The sequence below is a fragment of the Ambystoma mexicanum genome, chromosome 8, assembly GCF_040938575.1.
Source record: "Ambystoma mexicanum isolate Mex_15411 chromosome 8, UKY_AmexF1_1, whole genome shotgun sequence".
NCBI classification, from domain to species: Eukaryota; Metazoa; Chordata; class Amphibia; order Caudata; family Ambystomatidae; genus Ambystoma; species Ambystoma mexicanum.
In genome coordinates, this window is record NC_090929.1 from 1617508144 (window position 1) to 1617535372 (window position 27229).

General features: G+C 47.6%; 1 protein-coding gene across 3 annotated transcripts in view; it reads right to left on the minus strand.

The window, feature by feature from the left end:
- The window catches only part of AFAP1L2 (actin filament associated protein 1 like 2), a 921662-nt gene that overhangs the window by 76809 nt on the left and 817624 nt on the right, over window positions 1-27229 (minus strand). The window lies entirely within an intron of this gene.

Here is a 27229-nt window from a genome sequence, read left to right on the forward strand (position 1 = left end):
ACTAGCGAGCAGTACCCAGAGATGGTGGTGGGATATGTGAAGGAACAGTAGCAAAGAGATGTCTTAGTACCGCTTGTCCCACCGGAGAATCAGACTTAGAGTGTGTGTCCAAGCAGTAGTTTTGTGTAAAGGTGTGTACAGAACTCCAGGTTGCTGCTTTGCAAATGGAATCTAGAGGAACATTTGCAATGAATGCTATGGTAGCCCCTGTGCCCCTAATAAGGTGAGCTCTAGGCGTGAAGGGTAGATCTCTCTTGGCAAGAGAGTAACATAGTGTGATTAATTAACAATCCATTTGGAAATAGCTGATTTAGAGACAGGGTCGCCTTCTCTACCAGCTGCCACAGAGACAAAGTATTGGTTTGTCTTTCTCAGTGGTTTAGTCTTTTCAAGGTTGTAAATTACTGCCCTCCTCATATCCAGTGTGTGGAGGCTTCTTTTTGCCAAGTTAGTGGGGTTTTGGAAGAAAGTGGGAAATTTGAGTGATTGATTCAAATGCAACTTTCAGATGAATTTAGGTGCAAAACGTGCGTGTGTGCACAAAACCACCTGGCCTTTGTGAATAGTTACAAATGGGTCCGGAACTCAGAGGGCCTCCAGTTCACTAGCCCTCCTTATCGAGGTGATGGCCACTAGGAAGGCAGTCTTATAGGTAAGGGCCTCACGGCTAGCCTTGTGTCTGGGTTCGAAAGGAGCTCTCATTAATCTTGTGAGGACAATATGCAAGTCCCATCCAGGAGTTGGGTTGGAAATAGAGAGGTGAAGTCTTTTAACCCCTTCCATAAAGGCCTTAATGGCAGGAATCTTCCACCATGAAACCTTGCTCTGGGATGTGGTATATGCAGAGAGTGCGGCCAGGTGGATGTTGAGGGAATTGAAAACAAGTCCTGAGTTTAATAGGCATGTTAGGTACAGGACAATATCTTTGGGGGAGCAGTCAATGGGATTGACGTTCTTTCCATTGCACCAGATAACAAAGCATTTCCACTTATTGGAATAACAATGCCTGGTTTTGGGTTTTCGTGCTTCCCTGAGTATGTCCATACATCGCTGAGGGAGTTGGAGGTGTCCAAACTCTATGGGCCTCATTACGACTTCGGCGGTAGCCGTGCCGGTAAAACCGGCACGGCTGCCGCCGGAGTCTTTTTTTTCCCTGGCACCCGGGAATGGGCAATTACCAGGTCATTAAGGCCCGCCGGACCCGGTAATTGCCCAGTCCCAGGCACCAGTAAAAAATGCTCCCCATTCCCATTTGAGCCCAGTAGGGCTCAATCGGAATGGGGAGGCCGGATGCATCCGACATGCTTTGAATGGTGCCGGTGCATCCGACATGCTCTGCTCGTGGTTGCCGGTCTGCCCGCCAGGTCAGACCTGGCGGGCGAAAAGGCACCCGCGAGCAGAACTCATAGTTTGCCAGTACGGTAAAAACGGTACCGCCAAGCTTAACGCTACCATTGTTACTGTACCGGCAAACTTGTAAATAGGCCCTATGACTTCAGGAGCCAAACTGCTAAATTGAGTGTCTTGGGGCACGGGTTCAACGTTTCCCCCGGTCTTCCGATAGCATGTAGTACGGGTATGGCAGTTTCCTGTGGGGGGAGACTGACATCCTTATGAGATGGGAGAACCATGGCTGCCAGCCCCACAAGGATGCCACCAGGATCATTGTGACTGGTTCCTGGCGCATCTTGTTCACTATCCTTTTGAAAAGGGGAATCAGGTGAAAAGCATAGGCAAATCACCCAGAGCATGTTATCCAGAGACCGTTCCCTTTGGAGCTCTTCTGTGGGTACCTGGGGGGGTAATCTGGCATTGGGCGTTCTCCAGAATCGCAAACAGGTCGATGTCTGGAAAACCCCACTCTACTAAGATGTTGAGTAGAATGTGCTCTTGCCAGTGCCACTTGTGCTCTAAGGGCAGGTCGAAGTCTCAGCTGAGCACGCCTGTCAGAAGATTGTGTTGCCCTGGAACATGTTGTGATAGAAGGAACATGTTGTGTGTGAGTGTCCATTTCCAGATGTTTTGGGATAGCATTGATAACCCTAGAGAATGAATGCTCCCCTGTTTGTTCTGGTAGTAAATAGCTGTAGAGGAACAGCACCCGCCCCCTCACCGCCTTCATACTGGAACAGCAGGAGAAGGGCTATATGTGGGACTCCGTGTATTATGCCCATACCTCATCGAGTGTATGAGAGAGGATATGCACTCAGACAGCCGCACCGAATGTACCCGTGCACTGAAGTTGTGGAAGGATGCCGTATGGAAGGATGTCAGCATGCACCATTGGACATCATGGAGCGCTGAGTGAGATTTCATGTGGACGGAGTGATATCATAAAGAAGATATATGCTCAAACAATGTGAAAATACTGAAGAGTGACGATGTAACTGAAGTGACAAGAGAAACATCTATGAAACAATACCGTAATCATGAACGCAAAAGAAGATAAAGTAACTTGCTAACCAATAAGTGTAAATATGCAGTAATGCAAGGTAGAAAAGATACATAGGGCCTCATTACGACCCAGGCGGTAAGGGGTTAATGACGCCGTAAAAGTTGGCGGCAACGTTAACCCCTTACCGCCTAATTACGAGGTCCCTTTGCGGGTCCCCACCTTAACGGCTGGTTTTACCAGCCGTTAAGGAAGGAACCCGCAAAGAGACTGCCGAGGTAATTACGGTACCGCAATTTGCGGTACCGTAATTACCACCTTCCCCATTCCCATTGAGCCCTATGGGGGCAAAAGCCATGGGGAAGGGCCAATGGTGAATGGGGAATTACCGCCCTGCCAACCTTGGAATGGGGCGGTAATTCCGCCATCCACCATGGCACAATCGGTAAAATACTGGCGTCAACCATTGCCCTAATAACGCCATGGTTAACGCCTGGAAGCTTTCTATAGAGGAATATATAACGTGGCGAGGGCGGCCATTGTTGGAAAATGGATATTCAATTCAACTACCTCAGAAGCCGATCAGGGTTGGAAAGTCAGGAGACGCTGGAAGAACAGCTTCATGTGCAAAACAAGGAGGAGCAGATGCTGGCTTAGAATCAAGGATGCTATTTGTAAGGAATAGCTGCAAAGTACAAAAGGAGGCAGACGGATGAGTCATGGAGATGGGACATCTTTCTTTAAGATTGGAAAAGAAGAAAACATCGCAAGAGCCAAGTATTGGACAATTAAAAGTGAATAAGGCTCATACAAGATGGAGTGAGTAACTCTCTAGAGGCCAAGAGGAGCAATGACACCTGCCATCATTGAATCAAATAGCAGTAAATAAGAGGTCGAAATTGACACATTTGCGATCTCTTCACATGTGACCCAGAAGTTGAAAACAAGGGCTATTCATTAAGCCTCGAATGAAGATCGTGATGTGCTTTCACTCCTTTAAATGTCCCAGAACAGTGAGCAGGCTACAAGGTCAGCTACAGACAGAAAACAGTGGCTCATGGCTGAACTGATAAGAGATGATGGACTAATTTGGAAAGTATGGAGTAATCTGATGTGATGCAAACACCTGGGTTTCGGTTTCCTTATGTACTGCTAGCCGAGTCGAAAAGTCCAAGGTTCGATGAAGATACTGACCAAACAGTGGGTCTATAGGGCAACCTGCTATACATTGTTACAGAGAACAATCAGCTGCCATTTTGATTGCTATAATTAGTATTATACGTATGTAGAGGTATTTCTTGGGTTGTTTTACAGATAAGAGACAGCCAATGAAGTACTAACCCGTATACCTTCTATAAGTAGATATGTTCCCCTAACCCAATCCCTCCCACTGATAGGTTTTATGGTTCGCCGCGTAGGATGATGTCATAGGTGATGCATATTGGGGTAGAAGATCCCTGAGTAATAAAGTGTGTGTGTGAGTGTGCAAGCATCAGTCTGATGTCTGCCAGATGACCCCGATTTATTAATTTGAGAATAAAGTAGTACTTTGCCATGTTCCTTGAGTCTGTCCGGTTGTTTTGGTCTGAGATCTTTATTCGTAATTCCGTCTAGCACAAGAGATGCTTTCAGGTGCTAGAGCACATGGCCATGGTGTTGTCTGTAAGGTTGAGAACTATTTTCCTCTGTATGTGAGCCTGGAAGGCTTTCAGTGCTTTGAACACCACAAGCAGATACAACAGATTGATGTGATTGGACGCAACTGATGGGGGCCATAGGCCGTGCACTGTTTTTTGAAGGAGGTGCGGTCCCCACCCCAACAGAGATGCGTCCGTGGTGAGAGTGGCCTCTACTGAGGGGGTGGTGAAGGCTTTTCCCAGCAGAAGGTTTTCCTTTGACCACCACTGCAGGGACTGAACGAGGGCTGTCGAGACAACCACTAGATCGTCCCACTGGCCGCTGGCCTGACACCATTGGCTCGAGAGGCATTCCTGCATGGGGTGCATGCGCAAACGAGCGTGAGGAACTATAAAGATTCAGGACGCCATCATCCCCAGCAGTTGCATGGCCTTGCTACATAATGAGGGTTCTGGAACAGCATGTTTTGAACCGTGTCATTGGAGGGGAACAGGAGCCGATCTTCCTGTCCAAATCAGGGCCCCCAGAAACTGTTTGACTTGGCTGGGGACCAGACTTTACTTCTTCTCGTTGATGGAGAATCCAAGATTGAATAGGCGCTCTACTGTCTTCTGGGTATTTCCCAGGAATGTTCCGTACGAGTCTCCGGTAATGAGCCAGTCGTCGAGGTAAGGGTACACAGGGATGGACTGCCTGTGCAAGTGAGCCGCTGCTATTGCTAGTACCTTTGTGAACACCCTCAGGGCTGAGGCAATGCCGAAGGGAAGAACCTTGAACTGATACTGCCTGTCCTATATCCTGAACTGGAGGTACTTTCTGTGCGCTGGCAACATTGAAATATGGAAGTATGCATCTTTCATGTCCAATGTGGCCATGTAATCCCCCTGTCGCAGCAACAGGATTATTTCTTGAAGAGTTGTCATCCTGAATTTCTGAAGTTTGACATACTTGTTTGCAGGACGCAGATCTAAAACAGGGTGCATAGTTAGATCCTTTTTGGGTACAAGGAAGTATATTGAATAAACACCTTTGTTTACCTGGAGATGAGGGACGACTTCGATGGTGCCCTTTTCTAGCAGGACCTGGCCCTCGTCCAACAGGATGCGTGGATGGTCCGATGACAGTCATCTGTTTCAGGGTGGATGGTAGTGAGATGGATGGAGGAATTTTATGCTGTACCCGTCGATGACAGTCTTGAGTACCCACTGATCTGATGTGATCCCCTCCCACACGTCGGTAAAAGATTTTAGATGTCCCCCGACTGGGAAAGTGTGGGAGGGGACCTGTACCACAAAGCCACTTGGAGGCAGAGGCCAGGGAGCCTCTGGAAGCGGAATCTGTGCCTCTGCCTTTTCCCCGACTAAATCCTTGTTGAAGGGACTGAAAACAACTTGGGAAGCCCTCTCCGGAGGTCGAGTTGGATCCCCCTGAACCATATGGTCCCTGGGAAGAGCAGGAGAAGGACTGCCCGTGAAAGGGTCGGCGGGTGTTGACCTTGCCCCACGGGACGAAGGGCTTGGCCGAGATTTGATTGAACTATTTTAAAATCTCATACTCTTTCTTGGCGGTCTCCAGAGCCTCATCAACTGCTTTTCCAAAAATGTTGTCTTCCTCCACCAGCTTGTTGATCAGGGAGGCTTGGGTCTCTGGTTTAAAGCCTGAATTTTTTTGCCAGGCATGGCGTTTGAGAAGAGTCTCCTGGGCAAGGACACAGCCTGCGGTTTCGGCAGAGTCCAAGGTATTGTTAAGAATATTCTGGGTGACTTGCCATCCTTCCGCAGCCACCGCCAAAATGTGGGTGCGAGCGGGTTCTGGGACTTCTTGGAGGCCCTTTTGGACGAGACCCCACTGAACGTCACAAATAGCTTGCTAGGAGCGTGGTATTATTGGCTAGTTTGGTGGAGAAGGCGGCAGCGGTTGTGACACGCTTGCCAAGGGTGTACCGTTTCTTGCAGTCCTTGCGGGGAGGGGATTCCGACAAGGACAGTGGTACCCCAACCCTCTTCCATGTAGTAGCGATGACTAGGGAGTCTGGGATGGCATGACCCCTGAGGTACAGCGGGTCCAAAGGTGCCAGGCAGAACTTTTTCTCCACACAGGGATTAACCGCACATATGAGAAATGGTGTGAACAATGAGGGGGTCAGACGCTTTTTGAATGAGTTCAACAAAGGGATGGCTTGGCTGACCGGGGTCTTTTCCTTAAGGATATTTTCTACAAAGTCTGAATCAGGGACGGCTTCTTGTGTGGTAATTTGGAAATGGTCAGCAGCCTTCTTTAGAAGGATATTGAACATCATCTGGCCATAAATAGGCAAGTCTCTGGCATGAGGAGAAGCAGGAGCGTCCAGAAATGTGTTTACTGGGTCAGAGTCATGAGGGGATGTGGTAGGCCATGTGCCCTGGTCATCTACATGGTTCCAATCAGGATCCTGATAAGTAGGATCTTGGTTGTGTGTACAAAATGTCTTGACTAGGTTCAGCTGGGTCATGTAGAAACACATCCACTTGGGGGGCCAGATGGGACACAACCAGGGATGAGAATTGAGCACCTGGGGAGTGGAGCCTCTGTGATTTACGAGGGACAGGATAGGGTCAACATCCCTATATCATTTCAAAATATAATCGAATTGGGTCGAGAAATAATGAACTCTGCCACTCTATTTGTGTCCCTTGTACATTCAGAGGAGTCTGAAGGATCAGGAGGCGGAAAGGGACGTGCAGGAGGGACTCTGTCCTGGTGCAGTGCTTCAGAGAGAGGAGTAGAGGCCGAAGAATAGTCCTGAGATGAAGGGGAGGCTTTCTTGGGGTCTGAAACGTGCAAAACAGTTTTGGAAAGCTTCTCCCAAAGCTATTGCAGCGTTTTCGATGAGTGGACCCATATGGGTGCATCTTTCAGCGCTACCGTGTCTTTCGATGACATCGTGGCTTTCGAAGCTACTGCGGAGGCCATATATTTAGTGGGCTAGCCCGCTACAGAAGAGGATTTACAGCCATGCGTAGGCTGTGAGGGCGTGTGCGAACAGGACGTCGAACTGCGAGGTTCAGAAAGCCCCACCAAGGACTTCGACGGGCCTGCAAGCACAGAAGCCTTCCTCAACGGCTCAGCCGAGGGAAGGCTAGGGATTGTGTGCTTTGTAGAAGGTGGTGCATGTGTGTCTGTCGCCAGGATGTGGCTTCCCCATGGCACTGCCGGCGGCATGCTTGTTGGGGCTGGGGATGGATACGGGGGAGCGCAAGGGCTCCACAGTAAGGTTGACGGCCTCCAAATCAGAGATGTGACTGCCATCAGATTTCTCGTTCGAGGTGACGGCGCTGGCGGGAGAGTGACTCTCAGCCTACATAGCATAGGCCACCCAGTGTTTCGTATGCCTGTCTTTCAGGGTCTTGGGCCAAAATAGCATACAGGCTTTACAGTTACGCTCATCGTGATCATGAGGGAGACACCGATTTCATCATTGATGGGTGTCTTTTCGGGGCAATTTGCCTTTGCAAGACAAGCAAAATTTAAAAGGCGTCCTCTCCATAGCAGAGAGAAACGGCAGCCAGACCAAAGGAAAGGAGCGGGAAGGGGTGAAGAAGAGACATTCTCAAGAGAAGACAGTATGAACAGGGACCCACTCTCCGTAACATAAAGGCCGGGCCGGAAGGCCAAGGCCACAAGGAAAACAGTTGCCAAGCAGTCACTGGATGGATGGTCGGCAGACAAGATCAGCCGTCAAACAGCTGTCAAGTAGTCATCGAAGGCAAGCAAACCACCGGAGAAATAGGAAACAGCAATATAAAACGCGTATGAGCTCTGCATTATTTTCACTAGATGCCGGACTATATGCACAGCATGTGATCTAAGCAGATTCACAAACATCATTGTGAATATTATTAACATATTATTATTATTATTATTATTATTATTATTATCATCAGAGATCTTTTTTCTAGCCTCCATATTTGTATAGTTGGTCCGTACGTTCATCTCATTCATCTACTCGCGTATACTTTTATGGCGTCAGTCCTAGGCTACATCCATTTATATCCATGTTCCTTTTATAGCGTACATCCTTACTATGTATCATCTTTATAGCCATTGAGGTACCTTTCCCATATCCAAAGCAAGCTGATCTTCTTGCCATCCTGCCTGTACGTCTACTATTCAGGCCTAGGTATTGATCCTTGTTATTCCTTTTTAAGCTATCTTACATAGACATCAGTCAATTTCCCAGTATATCATTGCTGTATGTAAACTAATCCTGCGTGTGTCTGCCTGTCCAAAATTCACCTACAATGGTACAGGCGTGCCAGGATTCAAGTAATGCTGCAGTCTGCTTACCCAATACATTGAAAGTCAGAAAATGATTTCTATACATGCAAGACAACCATGTTCATCTACAAAAGCCAACACCTTTTTAATAGTTATTCATTATTTGGACATTCTGTTTAAACATCTGCCTATTCTGTATAGTGTGGTGAACCAATGAAGAAAGTGTAAATGTTTTCATTTCTATTCCCTAGTAGTTTATTTGTTTTATTACATTTTGTCAGGATGGTGTTTTGGCTCATGCACAAAGTCTCATGTACACTTTGGGACTTCATCTCCCACAATGCAGTGGCTGAGTTTTCCTTTCTTCACAGTCTTTATGGGATGCTTCTGTACTTGGACTGCGTTTTGACAGTGTTTCTCACAAAGCAGGACCCAGACCCCTCTTCTCTCTAAGTCTATCTCAGACCCTTTGGTACTTGAGGTTTACTCCCCAGATTCCAGTGACTGAGATCAACTTCTCTAAAAGTCTTCATTCAATACTTTTGGACTTGAACTACAATTCTTAGCATCCTATACCTGAGCTCTCCCCCTCTCAACTGCTGCAATCTAGAGGGCTCAGAACCCCACCAACTGTTTTGTTTTTCAGGTTCAGACTGTTACTTGGGTCCAGCCAAATTATTACGTTATTTGAAGGGTCTTCACACGCCCTTCCTGTTAGCTTTGATGTCTCAGATGAATTATCAACAGAAGTAGTGAGGTGAACTTGACTGTTGTTCTTTGCCTCTGGATGATACCCAATGTTGGTTCCAGAATGTCATTATTCCAGCTGATTTTTGAAAGACTCACACTGATATCATACTCAGACTGATATCCTTATTTCATCCATCTGGGATATCTCTTTACCGGTTTTAACCTGGGTCTCTTCTTTTCAGATGGTCAGTCATTGTTGGAAGTTGGAAAGGCCTGCGCCCAGGACAACAGGATCAGGTGACAGGGCATTACCGGTCCACATCGTTGGAAGTTCTGGCCTTCTACCACTACGATCACGCACAATGCTGGCTATACATTCTCTCAGACCCATGCACACAAGGGATTCTCCCCAGGGACCCTTTACCAAAGCCCTACGGTTCCACCAGTTCTGGTATATGACGGTGTTTATTCTGAAGCCTGTATCCACCGGAGCTTCTTGTCTTCTATTTTGAAGGGATCAGGTTGTTCCTTTATCAAGCTTCTTTCATCGGCCTCATGAGGCTCCACCAAATCGGCCATACATATGAAGCCAGTCTGTGCACAACGCTGACTAATCTTGTGCTCTAACTTGATCCCTACATGAAATAATAGCAATCGTAGTAATGTGTCCTGGTAGGTTGAACAATACCAGGTGTCTTGCTATTCTGGGCATCAATGGCAGCTTTCCATGAGGAGAATGTGCATAGTTTCTTTGGTTCTTTTGTGAGGACATCCTATGGTGATAGGTCCCAGCTCTGCACTTGCCAAAACACCTCACTGGTTTCGACTGGGGAATACTGGCGTTGGTCTTTCTTCCCTGGGCAGAGAGTCTGCCATTTTCACAGTCCTTCGTTTCGCTTTTCTGGATCCCATAATTGACTTCTTTCCCAGTAATGCTTCCGACAGTCCTGTTTTTTTGGATAGAGATGTTTATGCCTGATCTGTGGGGTCACAGAAACAGGGATGGTGTTCTTCCTGGTATACCATCAAAATCTCCACTGCTTCTTCTAGAGTCAGGCAATGATGTCATCTTATCCACTTCTGAATATCTCGGGTTTTATGGAATTGCTCCGTAAAGATCCACTGCTAGGTCTGGACTCTATAGAAGAATAGCTAGTGAGTCGCCTTATGCGGACCAACCCTCAGGGCTCCGAATCTTTGCCTGTACGTCTCTTGGTCAAACCCCAACTGCTCCTGCGAGTGCTTCTTGATGTGTGGAGCTTACCACGTACGATTTGCAGCTTTCTATGCAGCTGAACATCTACCATTAGCGAACGGAGGAAAACACAGGGGTAACACGCTGGTCTTGGAAGCAAGACCACACAGAGCAACAGAGGTTCAAATCCCGGATCCACGCGTAGAAACCGAACTCAGGTACGGTTTTAGGCACGTTATAAAAAAACTATTAAATAAATGAATACCGGAGAAATATACTGTACCTGTTATTTCTTCTGGCCTGTATTCTACAAAGGTGCCCCTCTAAAGGTTTCTGAGAAATATATTGAGGTCGTCTCCTGGGTGAGAGTCTTGCAGCACTGAGGATGGGTTATTTGGATGAACTGTGGCTAAGGCAAAGAGATCTAGCTACCGGGATATAGCATCTTGATGTTGTCTTTCAGCTGTCAAATGCAGTTCCCTTTCTGACTATAGTGCTTCTCTGAAGGCTTGAATCCATGCTTCCTTTTGAGCCTGACTGGTAAAGATTTGGTGAAGCTGCAATGCACATACGCCGGGGTCTTCAAAGCCACACTGATGTTCAATCATTTGTTTCTTAAAAACAAATGTAAAGGGAGGCCAACCCTTAAGATGGTCTTCCTTGAAGGAGCCATCTTCACACATGCTTCACCTTTACTCCTCATCACTGGGTAGAATACATCTTGAGGTCCTGAGGAGCCCATTTACATAATGAACCACTGAAACATGTTTACAGAAACTGATGTCATTTCTATTTACGAGATTTTTATTAAGTCATTTTGTTTACATGTTATCAGGATGGCCCTCAGTTCATGGAGAAAATGCTTTGATGTCACTCAGAATATAGTGGACAGGCACAATAATCAATCTTTATTGTGTACGGTTTAACAGCAAACCTCTATAAATACAACACTTGTATGAAAACATCACCCAATATCAAATAAAGAACGCAGTGATGTAATACAATTTCCGCAGTTCAACACAATTCATCCTAGTTTTACAATTTTCTACTTTCTTTAAATATGTGTCCCCCTTTCATGAAATAATTAGTGTCCTCTGAATAAAACATTAAAAATAATATAAATATGACATAAAAAGGGAAAAACCCCATTCTCCTAACACAACCTACATTTCTTTAAAAATCTGACAGCAATTCTTAGCGAAACTTCCCCCCAGCGTGTTGAGCCACAGATTTTCCGTGTCAATCCAGTCGCATCAGTGTACACATTTCCCTAATATCGCTATTCTCTCTGATCGGAGGCCTGGGCAAAATAACGCAAGAAGTACCTGAATTTTACTTAACTCATAGGCCCTCATTACGACCCTGGCGGAAAGCGACTGACCGGACCGCCACAGCGTAAATAGCGTTTCCGCCATTGCACGAAGGAGCAAAGTGCGGCCCATTCCGACCCATCGGGCACGAGCACCACGCCATGGCGGAAGTGCAAAGTCCGCGATGGCGGAAATGACCCCAAAACGGCCCACACCACCGCCGTACGGCGCCCTAGGTGCAATACCGCCACCCATCTCAGCGGACACCGCAGTGAGCGCCAACCGGAAAGTACGGTGACCGTAAATATACGGAAACGGAAGTAAAAACATGGGCCCGGAACGGGAAACATCCCGCCGTACACCTATAAAACCACAAAATCCACACAACCACTAAAAACACTACCCTGAGACACACCCCAACCCGTCATCCACCCTAGCGAAACCGAGAAAAATGGGAAAAGTAGCGAAGAAAGCGTGCGACCGCAAGCGGCAGGTCCACTTCTCCCGTGAGGAACTCACCGTGCTAACAGAGACCCTCCAGGAGAATGCTGCCGTCGTCTTCTCCACGCAAATGACCAGGACGGCACTTGCGAACAAGAAGGCCATATGGGCTCTGGTGGCACAGCGGGTAAGTGCGGTGGGGACCGCACCCCGCAACCCACAGCAATGCAGAAAGCGATGGGACGACCTGCGGATACGCGTCCGTAGCATACTGTCTGCCAACCGCAACATTGCCACAGCCACCGGGGGAGGTCCTGAATCACCCATCAAGTTGACCCCCTGGGAAGAAATCTGTGCCTCCACCATTGGAATGGAGACCATAGAGGGAGTCGGAGGGATGGAGAAAGGAGTGCAGACATCCGAAGATTCAGGTAGGTGGGCCAAATAAAACAATGCTAAATCCACAATGTCCAATCATGTGAAGTACCATCTGTCCACATAGTGCAACAGAAACACATGTCCAGGAGAACGTCCACACACATCGGCCTGATAGCGCACTTTAAAACTCACAATAAATACATAAATAATTAAAAACCCCTAAAACACGCACTACACGTGCAGCAGGCACACCCTAACTGCAGGCTGCCAAACAACTGCACCCTCACTCCACACACAAATGAAAGCACCTCCAAGGCCCCGACTCAAATCACCCTCAGGTACCACCCCAATGCATGTGATACAATGCCATTCCAATTCCCACAGACCCATTATTAACCCTCGCCCTCCTTTACTCCACCACAGGGTCCGATCCAAACGACGAGCATCAGGACACCCCTACCAGCACACCTGCAAAGAGGGCCAAGACCAACGGCCAAAGACCCTCCACCTCAGCTGCACGCATCAAGACACGGCAGCAGCACAAATCAGGTGGCAGCACAGAGGAGGGAACATCAACAGGCACCCCAGCAGCCAGCATGCCCACAACACCACCACCACAGGTCCCCCCAACGGATGCCACAGAAGGCACTGCCTCTGGTGGCAGCAGCACCATAGGTGACACCCCATTGATGGCAGCATGCTCCGACACAGAAGACGGGGATGTCGAAGTCAGATCCATCCATGACCTGTCCCAATCCCCCTGTCTGTCCCATCCCGTACAACATGAGGATACCACGCAGGGGCACCCACAAGACGACGACTGGCCATCCCCCACAAGCCCTGTGGCAAGGCAACATGAGGTCACCAGCCCCTCTGTGACACCCCCGCAAATGGCCATGGCCCAGCAGAGGCAACAGTCCCTCGACCAGTTAATCGTGCAACAGCAGCAACTGGCCACGCTCCTCAAGGACCATGCCGATGAATGTGGGGGCACTAAGGCAGACATAGAAACATCAACTGAGACACTTAGGGCAGAAATGGAGAGGAGTACAGAGACACTAAGGGCACAAATGGAGAGTAGCACCGAGAGCCTGAGAGTCCAAATGGAGGGTAGCACCGAGAGCCTGAGAGTCCAAATGGAGAGTAGCACCGAGAGCCTGAGAGTCCAAATGGAGAGAAGCACCGAGAGCCTGAGGGGGGAACTGCATGCGACGTCCAAAGACGTATGTGCCGAACTTGCCGCAGTGCGCCGTGTGCTCACTGAGCTCTCACAAACCCTTAGGGACATGCATGGACGTGAGCAGGCAGAGACATCATCCGTTGCAAGTTCCGTCCAGGGCAGCCCCCAACGTAGATCCGGCAGGAACCTGCGCTCCACAGGCAGGGGTGCCCCTGATACCCGCAGAGGGGGCTTGCAATAGCGACTGCCCACTGACAATGAGCATCTTTGGACACTGGTGTTCGGGGGGGAGGTAGGAGGGTGGAGGGGGTGTTTTGGGCTCACTTGGGTGGCGGGTCGATAGGGTGTTCAACATGATATCACATATGCCATAAACAGTGCACGATCAACCAATGAGATGTGTGGACAATTATCTTTGTGTACTAGGCCATCATAGGCGTATAGTCCATATTGTGCATGTACCAGACACACACAGTGCCACGAGTACCGTGTCCATGTATCAGCCACCAGGCGTGAGTGCCAGAAGCATGCATCAATGAGATGCTGACGAATGTCACGGCCCTCCTGTGCCTCGCAGACTCCTTGAGGTGCTGCCACATCCCCACCCTCATCATGACCATCATCAGGTGCTTGCAGTTCTGCGTCAGGGGGCATGGGCACATTTCTACGTACGCACATGTTGTGGAGCATGACACATGCCATGACCATCTTTGCAACCTTCACATGGCGGTACAGGAGTGCCCCGCCAGACCTGCTGAGGCAGCGGAAACGAGTCTTCAGTAGGCCGAATGCCTGTTCAATGACTACACGGGTACGTGAGTGGGCATGGTTGTAGTCCTCCTCATGCTGGTCCCGTGGGTTCCGGACTGGTGTGAGGAGCCATCTCTTCAGTGGATATCCAGCATCACCTGTATGTGGACGATAAACGTATGATGTGGAATGCCATTGCTACGTACGCACACCCCCCCCCCCTTCCTGCCAGGTCATTGCCGAATCACATACCCCACATTATCATGCATGTAATGAGACTCACCGAGTAGCCAGGATCTGTTCCCTGCGTGTCGCTCCATGTAGCGTGGTATTGTAGAGTTCCTCAAGACCATAGAATCATGGGTTGATCCAGGGAATCGGGCACAACAATGTGTAATGATCCTGTTGGAGTCACACACCATTTGTACATTCAGGGAATGAAATTGTTTTCGGTTGCGGTACTGGGCCTCCATGGCATGTGGGACGACCAATTCCACATGGGTGCAGTCGATGGCACCAATGCAACCCGGTATGCCGGCAAGTGCATGGAATCCCACTTTTGTGTTGGTAATTTCCTGCTCCGAGCGTGGTAGAGAGATGTAGTCGTCTGCGTGCTGCAGGAGGGCATCGAGCACTTGCAATAGTGTCCGTGAGAACAGTGGCTGAGAAATGCCATGCAACTGTCCGACTGTGTGCTGGTAGGTGCCTGTGGCCAGGAAGTGGAGTACAGACACCACCTTCAGTAGGGGTGGGATGGCGGTTGGGCTATCTATCATGCTGACAAGGTCAGCCTGTGTCATGTCCACAATGGCGGTTATGGTGTCCCGGTCCAAACGGTAGAGGGTGTGGATCTGCTCATCAGTGAGGTTGAACGGATGTGCTCGGAGGCGTGGGATTGCGGGCTGCCTGCGTGGTGGTAGTGGCTGTGCTGGCGGCCCTTGCTGGCCCTGCCTTGGCCTCCTCCTCCTCCTGCGTCCCCTCCGTGCGGCCGGTTGTAGTTGGTGTTCGTCTTCTTCTTGGAGTTGGAGTACTTGCAGTGCTATCAGGTCCCCCAGGGCCAACATCGCGAGTCCTGCCGGTAGCATTTCGGAGTGGGTGTGGTTGTGGGAGGAGACTGGGTGTGCAATTTATGTGTCTTCAGGCTGTATGGCCTCCACCTGTGGTGATTCATTCCACCTGTGCAAGCTGCTCTCCCCTTTGGCCGAGCACGTCCCGCACACAACGCTGCAATTCGAGGAATGGCATCTTGCTATTGCAATCATGTATTTGTACCCGATGGCCGTGTAACATTGGTTGATATGTACATTCGGCTATGGTCCCATTGTTTCACATACAATCTTTGCAGTCGCGAACAGACTTGTGAAGGGTCAGTGGAACGTAGTACTCGAGTAACGGTGGGCCCTCATGCATCACTGTACCGAGTTGCAACGACGGGCGGGGCGTCCCATTTGTGAGTGAAGGCAGTTGCCATTTTCACACACAGCCGCACTAGATGGATTAATTTGTGATTTCAAACGGCCACAGATGCCTTTTCGACGTGATGTTGCAAATGAGGAATTCGAAGGGCGGCGCTTTCGGTTTTCAGCTAGCGGCGAGGAGATGCCCACAGGTCTGACTGCAAATATAACGTTCTATTGTTCAATGTCCTTGAGACAGGGGCCATGGCGAGGATGCAATGATTGATATGAATAGTTTGGGATGCGCAATAGCGACGTGGGCGATGTGGCCGGACGTTCCCAAATACATGTTACTTCACAACACTGGAATTACGGCCTGGGGCACAGTGGATTTTGCAGGCTGCATAACGCACAGACTCAATGGATATTTCTAATGTTATGTGAGTAAATATTCAGGCGTTTTTATACCGGGATGTGGGAATGATGAATGGATGCATGGGCAGATGATTTGATACAGAGTTTGCCATGTACAGGGCTTCTTGGAATCTGTCCGCCTCCCCTGCGCTATGTGATGCAGGGCTGCCATAGTGGGACCATCGTCTATCTGGCCTTGTTGAGCCCTCCCTGTCTCGACGCGCCTTCAGACACTTGTGTCCATGCACGTTACCAATCCCATCTGATGGATTCTGTTTTAACAGACGCATGCACAGGTACACTCGTTTGTGATGGTGTTTGCACCTCGATATAGATGGTTATGAGTCGCAAGTGGTTTTGGGGTGGTGATGATCCTTTGGAGTGGGCTAGCATGCATATGGCTGTGGATTTAGTGTGATCATTGGAGTGAGTTGTTGGAATGTAGTTCTGATGGCCATTCTGTTCTTTTTCTTTTCTTTTGGTTGACAGGTATCTCCTCCCCTTTTGCCACTGCCATCTGTATGCCACTCCTGCAGATGGCTTTTACTCCCGACACCTGCTGCTTCGTGTTAATCAGTGGAGCAGCATTACGATCTTATGGGACGATCGCCAATGGGCCACATGCCCTTACGCAGTACTAGTGGCTCGGAGCAACATTTCGGCCTTTCAGGTGGACTAGTGCCTCCCCATTGGGACGGCCCTGCGGTTCTGTGCGCTTCCATGTTGCCTTTTCGTACGTGAATGTGGCTCTGTGTACCATGATGGAACAGGGCGTCACACAAGTAGTAGCTGGTCATTTCTTGCGGATGCAGCCCACAATGGTGAAATGTGTTTTGGAGTTCATGGCCTAATGGCTGTATGGGCTTGGTGATTTTGTTGTGCATTAAATTTCTATTCTGATATGGGCCGTGTAGCGTTCTTCTTTGCGAGTGATGTGGCATATTCCTATTTGGGGAGCGATGTTTTGTGAGGAGACCTGCATTGGGTTCCAGCTTCGGAGTTTAGTTGCGTGGTACTGTGCTGGGCGCGTTTGCCTACGTAGCCCAGTGAGGTCAGGGATGGGGGCTGCCAATATGACTGTTTGAATGTTGTCATGCTCAGGGGCGGGGGATTGGGTTTTGTGTGATAGATGCCGGTCAGCCAGGTGGACTGGTGGAATGATGTGATTTTCGGAATATTGCTGGTCACAGGTGCCTGTGTTTGCGTGCGTTTCTTGGGGGGGGACTGTGGTCATGTCCATTGGAATGGCTTCTGTATTCGTGCCATCTGTGCCCTGCAGCTCCCATTGGCCCCTCTTGTGTATCTTTTGTTCGTTGGCATGCATGGCTGACTTGTGCATTTCACTGGTTGCATTGTGACTTCATTGCACCTACGGGGAGTTGTACTTTGTGGGCAGGGAGCGGTGTACAGGCACTCAGTGGGGCCGTTTACGGTTGATTCGCGATGCCGTACTTCTCACCATGGCGGAATGGTACTTTCCGCCGTGCTTGATGGCGTTAGGTACATGTCCGCTAGGGTCGGAATTCGCGTACCCTTGCGCCATGGTGGTATTTACGGTTTGGCATGGCGCGCGCGTACTTGGTGCAATTAGCGTTGGCGTTCACTACGGTGTCGCTAATGGCTTCGTACTTTGCGGTGACGGGTCATAGTCGCACCGAGCGCTATTCGATGGCGGTATTGCATTTCCGCCATCGTTTTTCGATTTCCGCCAGGGTCGTAATGAGGGCCATAGTTTTTGAGGGTCGCTTTGGTAGGAGTACAAACTCTGTACCTTTCTCAGTGTTTACGAGACACTTAGGTACTTTAACTACAATTCACAGTTTTCAGGACACTGACTAAACAATATGCAGCGCCAGGCCTAACTTGTGTAGTCCTATTTCATGTGCCTTATTTTCATACTTCTTTTTATACCACCTCTGGTTTTCCCCTGACTTGTAATGGTTTCCCTACTGCCCAGATAACAGTCAAGCCCTCCCAGTTTGCAGAGCTCTACTCATGGTGTCTCCAGCATCCCGTACTCCTCAGGCGACACTCCCTCCTCATTTCTCTGCAGTGTTCTGAGTGCAACAGCCAGGCCCCCGAACTCCTTCAGCAACCTAGGGTCTCCGGTTCAGTCTGTGTTACCTGGGTCCAGCTAAGCCAAAGTCAGAGGACCTCCTGTGCAGAGCGCTCTCTGGGCTCTTTCTCCTCCAGGAGCTACTGCCTGTGTCACTTTCTCAAAGTCTCCACTGCTCCTCCTCTCTGCTGTCTCGTGTCCCCGTTTCATACTTCTCATGACTTCTCCCCCTTGGCAGGTAGTACCAAGGCCTGTTCTCCACCAAGGCCTGTTCTCCCTGGTCTCATTAGCCCACTAGACCTTAGCCTCTGCTCACTCCCCAGCATTCTCAGTCTCTGACCCCTAGTCACATGGGCCAGGCAGGCGAGGAACCAAAAGCTCAAGCTTCCATCTTGGATTTCACTGCCATTGTTCTCTGGGGTTGTTTGGTCAGAGGTTACTTTTCTCTGTCCCCCTGGTTTACCAAGAGTAAACGACTGTTTTTTTGCTTCCATCAGGTCTTGCACGTAACGAGTAAGTGACTTAAGGTGTATTTGTGGCGCGATATGCAGACTCTTATAGAGGTGTGTGCGCAACACAGTGTAACTGTAGATACTGTATTCACAGTATACAAATGTGCAGATCTGCGCTTCAAGTCAAAGTCCAAACTGAGCCCTTGTGGCAGCTGTGACAGCGGGCTCTCAAACACCCACCTGGAAGGGTAGGGATGCGAGGGGACCACCCACCCAACCCATGAGAGAATCCGTAGAGAACCTGGGCAGCCAGCATCGAGTCAGGAGACTACCATCTTCAGAGCGCCTGACTTCAAGATGGCCGAACCACCATTTGATGTATCTTCCTGCTTAGCTGTGACGGCTGATGTTCTTTATGGATGATAGATCTTGAAAGGAGAAAGAGCTCACGCCTGACAGAAGGGGCCGATGGAAAGGGAGAGGAGGTGGTACTGTTTAGGAAGGACCAAATGACACCGGCAGGGATACAGACCCAGCAATCAGGACCTGCCATGCCTCATTTTACCAATAAACCACAGTGTAAAGGAGGGGGAGATGCCTCTTAGATCGGCATGAGTTGTGTTGGGAGACAGGATGGCATTCTTGCAGACAGAGCAGAATGTGAAAAGAAAGGAAAGCAAGAAGATATTAGAAGAGATTTGAGAACTATAACCTAGGAGGGAAGATGCAAGAGACATTTGAAGCCAAGACAACGAAACCCAGAGCCAAATATAGATACTGGAACTGCTCGATCAGTGGAGCCGTTAAAGATGGAGGCTAGCACTATGAACCAGGCTAACTGGAGACACTTATGTCCAGAGCTCAGGAACCGGTAGCAAACTTGCTTGAACATACAAAAAACTACACGGAAGCTAGAGTCCAGACTCTGGTCGAGCAGAAAGATTGATCTACCAATGAAGGTTTGCAAGGAAGGGTGGAGACCTGTGTAGAGGCTAAACAAATTCTACCCAGGAGTACCCATATGGGAGGATCCCTACACCTTATGAGCTGTGACCACCCTGAGGGCAGAGAAGTGAATGACTTGCCTAGATAAGCACAGGAGGCCGGCGCCTCATCCTTCAGGAGGACATCGCCTCATCCTTCAGGAGAAGGCCACTGGCAGGAAACTGTCACTTCATCCTTCGGATAATGATACTGGCACAAAGCTTTCAACTAATTCTAAGGTAAGATAAGGGCACTGTTGACCAAATGTTACCATAAGCCTGAATCATGACCACTGTGGACATCCTGAAAGAATTGTTTGGGGGCACTCCTCTCTCAGGTGCACCTTACTCCCATGGACACCCCACTCCAGTGGCTGGGTTTAGTAGAACATTTTTCTGGGAACCCTGCTTAAATTTCTTGGAAAAGGGACGGACTTTAGTCCTCTAGTCTAGGAATTCCCTCTTCGATTTTATAATTTCGCCTCATAACTTGCACGGTTTGCTTTGGATATTACTCCAAATGAGTTTCCCAAGGCCCTACAGGCAACCCTCTGATCCATACTTCTTGATACATTTGTAGAAATGGTGTGAACCCCTAAACTAGGGGTCCCCATAAATAAAGAAAACACAATCCCCTGCTACTTCCATTCATATAAGGGACCAATTCGCCCTTGATGACGGGGAGCCTGCACTCATAGTTGCCACACTTGAAAGCAAAGAACGTCCCCAGACATTTGAGGGGTGGCCAATAAACTTGATGTCTTCACATTAGCTCCTCCCGGTACGTGATGGAGCTGAACATCATTAATCCAGTGCAATGTACTTAGACAAATAAAACAAAAGTCTGCATAGCGAGTTACCATAATACCTCACACACAAACTCAAACATTCCCACAACTATGCCGCTTATTTTATCATGGGTTTGAAAAGACAGGACTCCAACTCGGATGCCTGGAAAAGCATTCACTGGCCTCCAATAGCAGAGAGGATTCTATTTAAAGGTCTGGTCCATAACAGCTTCTTAGACCAATATCTTCTGCGTCTATCTGAAAAATGTACCCCATTAGCCAGCTAAGGTAATCAAGGGAGATAATAGTAGCAGTTAGATAATATAAAGAGTGGTTAGGTGATTTTCTTGTTGTTGTTTTTATTCGACTGTTTTTACACATTTTGTATTTATAAATTGTAAGAAGTGTTTTTAACTTGTGTAAGAATTGCTTCATATGGATTTTAAGTGTATGATGTGTACGGTTTATGTAAACCATATGCACACAAAAAAGTAAATAATAGGAGTTAGGGGACTGGCTGTTTGGGCGCGCAAGAACTGGGGATCTACTTCCCTCCCACCCTCTGGGCCCTTTGAGTGAGCGCTTTCCAAAATCTTTCAATCAACTTAATGTATCCATATAGAATTATTTAAAATAATAAATGCCTGAAGCCCCACCAACACCCCAACACAAGCGCCTAGTGGCAATTTCATTTGCAGAGGTGCTACTTAAATGTACCACCTTGCTCACTCCACCAATGAGAGCTGGGTTAGAAAAAGGACACATCTCTCGGCCATTAGATCATCTGTTTGGAGATTTAACTGCTCACTTAAAGATTAAAATCACTGGCACCGGGTGCATAGCGTGCCAGTAGACTCGAATCAGCCATCTCTGGGACATCGCCCTATGCTTATTGGGCCAATAGCCATGCAGAGTGACAGCTTGACGTTTCCTTCCACACTCAAGGAGAATTTGAGTTCATCAACCCTTTCATACGTTTTTTAGGTACATCAAAGCCGAGAGTATGAATACATGCATTTCATGTGTCCCAGTCTTTGCTGGCCGTGATGTAAAACATGTTTTTGTCTCATGTAATTTAAATCATTCCTTCCCACTTGCCAGTGCTCTTTATCTGGCTGGCTGACGGTGGGGGTAATCTGGAAATGTAACAAAGAACCTAGGTCCTGGTGCCTAAGGTTATTACACTCTCACAATGATCCTCGAGTTACCTCTAGAGTTTAGCTATACAAAGTATGGGGTGAATTCTAGATTAGGCCACGGTATCGTGGAAGACGTGTACGGGGCGTGATCTAGATCAGGCCACGGTATCGTGGAAGACGTGTACCGGGTGTGTACTAGAAAAGGCCCCAGTATTGTGGAAGAAGTGCACAGGGTGTGTACTAGATCAGGCCACAGTATCATGAAAGACATGTACAGGGTGTGTATTAGATCAGGCCACGGTATCATGAAAGACATGTACAGGGTGTGTATTAGATCAGGCCACGGTATCGTGGAAGAAGTGGACGGGGTGTGTTCTAGATCAGGCCATGGTATCATGAAAGACATGTACAGGGTGTGTATTAGATCAGGCCACGGTATCGTGGAAGAAGTGGACGGGATGTGTTCTAGATCAGGCCATGGGATCGTGGACGATGTCTTTGGGGCGTGTACTAGATTAGGCCACGGTATCGTGGAAGACTTGTATGAGGCGTGCTCTAGACCAGGCCAAGGTATCGTGGAAGACGTGTACGGGGCATGTTCTGGATCAGGACACTGGTATCGTGGAAGGCGTGTATGGGGCGTGTTCTAGATCAGGCCATGGTATCGTGGAAGAAGACTAGGTGGTGAGCGCAGGCAGTGGGAATCCGTGACCAGATGAGGTGGTCCTTGCTCCCTTCTTGTGTTTATCGATTACTTGACCATGACTATTTTCCAATATACCAAAAATGCCAGAGTTGTAACCGTAATCTCTCTCATAACACCATTTCCCCGCGATTCTAGCCACCAATGCCTGGCACTGCTGATGCAGTCCCCAGCCTGCTGGGTGCGGCTTCGCCGGTGTGCTCCTGCCACCCACTGTATTACTGTTTCCTTTATACTTGCTGTGATCCAGCACGCCCACCGTGCTTTAATATGGCGCCAGTAGATGGGTATGGCTTAATGCTTTCTTACTGCCAGGGGTGTTGCTAGGTCTGGAAAAGATCCGGGGCTACGCTAATGTCCGGACTGTCGGGACTCGGGGCTAGCTAGCCTTTTGGTCGTAGCCCCTGATCTTTTATCCGTGGCTTCAACCAAAAGCCCCGGGCTATAGCCCTCTCAGCCTCCCCCAGCCCCTAGCAACGCCTCTGCTTCCCGTCTACTCTAATCTTAATGTCATGATTGTATCTGTTTTGCAATGGTGCATCTCGTAGCCATCTTGCATCCGAGTAACTTGACTAACTGTAACTAGCGCCTAGATGCCTCAGGGTTTTGTGCGCTGCTGTAAATGTAATAAATAAATGTGTATACACCCTTTTTATTGCTGTTATTTATTGCGTCTTTCTAATAGCACACAGAATAGATTGAGGACCGCTTTACTAGTCTGTGTTCACAAGTAAAAGAGCAGTACAATGTTTAGTGAAGAATAATAGAAAACATAACTAACCTGGCAAATTGGGTATCAGGTAATAATGTCCCCATACACAATGTCCCCGTACATAATGTCCCCGTACATAATGTCCCCATACACAATGTCCCCATACACAATGTCCCCATACATAATGTCCCCATACATAATGTCCCCGTACACAATGTCGCCAGACATAATGTCCTCGTACATAATGTCCCCGTACATAATGTCCCCGTACATAATGTCCCCATACACAATGTCCCCATACATAATGTCGCTGGGAAAATCCATTTGCGACATTATATATGGTGACATTATGTATGGGGATGGGTTGCAGGGATGTCTCCTGCTCCTCTTGTAAAAAAAAAAAAAAGAAAACAAATTTGGGGTTGCAGGGGTGTCCCCCTCATGTTCACTGTAATAATGTCTCTGCAGAAAACAGCGACTATTTTGTCAGGAGACATTTTTACGGGGACATTATTACATGGAACCACAAATTGGAACTACCACAGTCACCGCGCACAGTCAGCCATCATATGTGTGTCCTCCATGTGACCATCACAAAACACGAAAAGCAACACCAACCTCCCGCAAGCAATCTGTGTTTTGCCAATGCTGGTAGAACATCCCACGACCTATGGTTCGTGAAACTTACTAAACTTTGAAGAGTGTAAACGACATCCAAGACAATGGGCAGAATGACTGTTTATAAGGGTGTGCCAAGGTTTGACATCGAAGACGCATGCCGCACACTGCTGGCAAAGATTCAGATAGTCTGAGGAATCTTCTGCCAGTTAACAGTTTATGGTTTTTAGGGTGCTAAGAGAGTCGTAGTCCTTGGTTGCAAGTAAAATGTAATGTTGTACAAATGACTAATGCTCTGTTTGATCTCTGGAACAAATTATTAAAACTCTATATAAAAGCATTTTAAAAATAACATTAAAAAATACATTTCTGATTTTGCCTTTAGCCAAATGCCTTTATATGTACCTATTTAAAAGCAAACAAAATCCAAGTTTTGACACATTTTTATTGAACTAACTGAAGATGGCAGGTTCATAATAAGCATTCGAAGTCCCGGAGGCGACTTCATAGGATGGTGGTCACGCAATAAAGTAGCCATGAAGAAAATCATGGACAGAGCTGGGCACATGAAATGATAGGGCATGTATAACGCTCCTGCACACAAGTGTTTCTAGGCGCGACAAGTCAAAGAGGGGGAAACAGAGGGCGGACAAAACTACGATCTAGTAGGCTCTGTGTCATTCAGATCACGCAAGTGCGAGTAAGTGGAAGGGAGAACAGCGGGGGACTGCAGGTATCTCAAAAGTGCAGCAAGCGTGTGGCTCAGTGCAGGTATATCAAAAGTGCAGCAAGTGTGTGGCTCAGTGAAGGTAACTCAAAAGTGCAGCAAGCGTGTGGCACAGTGCAGGTATCTCAAAAGTGCAGCAAGTGTGTGGCTCAGTGCAGGTATCTCAAAAGTTCAGCAAGTGTGTGGCTCAGTGCAGGTATCTCAAAAGTGCAGCAAGTGTGTGGCTCAGTGCAGGTATCTCAAAAGTGCAGCAAGCGTGTAGCTCAGTGCAGGTATCTCAAAAGTGCAGCAAGCGTGTGGATCAGTGCAGGTATCTCAAAAGTGCAGCAAGCGTGTGGCTCAGTGCAGGTATCTCAAAAGTTCAGCAAGTGTGTGGCTCAGAGCAGGTATCTCAAAAGCGCAGCAAGCGTGTGCTCAGTGCAGGTAACTACAAAAGTGCAGCCAACGGGTGGCTCATAAGTGCAGAGAGAAGGGACTGTCGGGTTACAGATACAGACCTCAAGTGCTGGGGGAGCCGGAAGGCAGTGCAAAGTGCAACTGGACATGCAGGAGCCTGGCCCCAAGTTCAGAAGGTAGCCAGGTGACCAGTGCGTGGAGCAGTCGGGACATCAGTAGGGGACATCTTTTACAGAGGAAAATAAAAGATTCTCCCACTTTCAAATCCACTGGCTGCATTAAGGGCAAAGCAAGAAATGCAGTTCTGCATGGCCCCATTATCTGCAGGGCAATGCAACTGGGAAGAAGCAGACACATTCCCAACCAATGGGAAGCAGGTCATAGCACAAGTGTAGGGAGATGGCATTTCAAGCAGGGCCATGTAATTCATCCAATGCTCATTTCATTTACCATGTGACCACAATCTGATGAAGTCTCCCGGGCTTTCCGAGCCAATGCATCCACCATTGCATCAAAATATTTTGAGTTAGTCCCATAAAAGGTATCGTAACATCGAGTTTGTTTGATTTTAAAACTAGACTAACACAGTGTCAAACCATTTCTCTGCCAATGAAACGCCAAATCCTCAAAATTGGATTTCTTGACATACGGAATCAGATAACCTTGTGTTTTGTTCAGAAACACACATTATTTATTTATTTATTAGTAACATTTATAAAGCGTGCAGCAGCCCAAAGGCATCGTGGCAGTTTGACTCAAATGAGGGCATAAACTTTCATTGCTGTTTTTTTTAAAATTTTCACGGGTTTCACTAATGAAGGTATGAAGATCAAAAGAAACATGCACTTTTAATAGTTTATATTAACTGCGTTTTGCAGGTTTATAACTTGTGTTATTATAAAAATACAAAACAAAAATAAAATCGGCCCTACAACCGGCCACACCCAAAGACTTGACAAACTGTTTGGTTTTCCGGGTGTCCAGTCAAAGTTTGGAAACATTAGTTTCCAATGTCAAAAGTTCTGACACAAAAGTGTCGAAAAAAAGGGTTTCAAATTTATTTATTTAATATTAAAGGGTTTATTTTAATTAAGTATAGGTAAATAAGTGTTTAAAAATAAAAAAATTTAAAAAAATACAAAACTTTTTTTCAACACTTTTTTGTCGGAACTTTTGCCATTCGAAACGTTGACTGTCGAAACAGTCACTAGGAACCGTTTCCCGGATGAATACAAATATGACTGTTCTGTATATCCCTGTGCTTTACCACTTCGATTTTCACCATTGTATTTCACACTATTTTACTATTTTATTTCTTTGGTTTTCCTGATTTTTTATGTGCACCTTGAGAAGACAACCAATATTCCTTTTTTGGGTTCTGGTTTGGGCATTGGTGGCGGTGGGGAACTCTCCGGGCCTATCAGCACTTTACATCAATGTGTGCATTCATCAAGGTTGCCTTGTTATTTTTTACACAGCTAAAAAATACAATGACTAAAGTATTTTTCAAAAAAATGCTCCTTATGTTGAAAACATCTTTAGTTAAAAGATCCAAACTAGTTTGTCTCTAGATTTTTGGACGATCGGGCATCCTCCGCAATTATACACTGGGACACCGGAACGTGTGCCCCAAATTCTCTCTTTGTCCAGTGCCTTTATTTGTCATACTCAACCTTGCTTCAATCTTTCGCCCAGACCTTGGGCTGCCTCATTGCCATCTCTATGCCTCCTACCTCCCCAGATCTTGCCAATCTATTTTTATTTATTTAATTTAATTTCACCCAGCCCCGAGGGTATCACAACGTCAAGTTTTGTTTGTTTGTTTATTTATTTATAGAGCGCACCAAGCCCTCGGGCATCTGGGCGCTTGACTTGCAGGTTACATAATTACATACATTTGTATGACTTTTTACAGGCTATATACATACAGTTATATAGCATACCACAGGCTTGCATATTTACATATATACAAAATATGCAATCTAACTGTATGTATATAGCCTGTAAAAAGTCATACAAATATATGTAATTATGTAACCTGCAAGTGCAGTAGAGACAGTGGAGACAGACTAATAAGTAGCAGGCGGTGGTGGTGAGCGCTAGAACACTGTTGCTTATACTTGTCAAACAACCAGGTTTTTACTTGTCTTTTTAAAGTAGTGTAGGATTGTTTATTTCTGATGGGTGCTGGTAACGAGTTCCAGAGAGACAGAGCCAGGACACAAAAACCTGGCCCCTCCTCCATCCTAATAGCACCTTCTTAGTTGGGACGTTCCCCTAACTACAATACTGGCGCCTAAAGAGACTAGTCCCACCCACTTCATTGTACGTCTGCTATTTTCTGCTCCCTCCCGGCCTGTCCATAGAGCCCTGGCATGATCTCCTTGTCATGTGTTAGTTTGGCCACCACCACCCTGGTCAATGTGGTCTCACTCCCTTGTGATTGGCTGCTTAGCAGTCTGCATCCTCCATCTCGCCTGTAGTCCCTTATTTTTCTGGACTGGCTTCCTCTGGGCCCTCATTGGTTAAGTGGGTTTAACCACCTCCTATCACCCCTTGAGCGCCTTGGCTTTCCTCTCCCTCCTAGTTCTTTATCAGTGTGGTATCACTCCC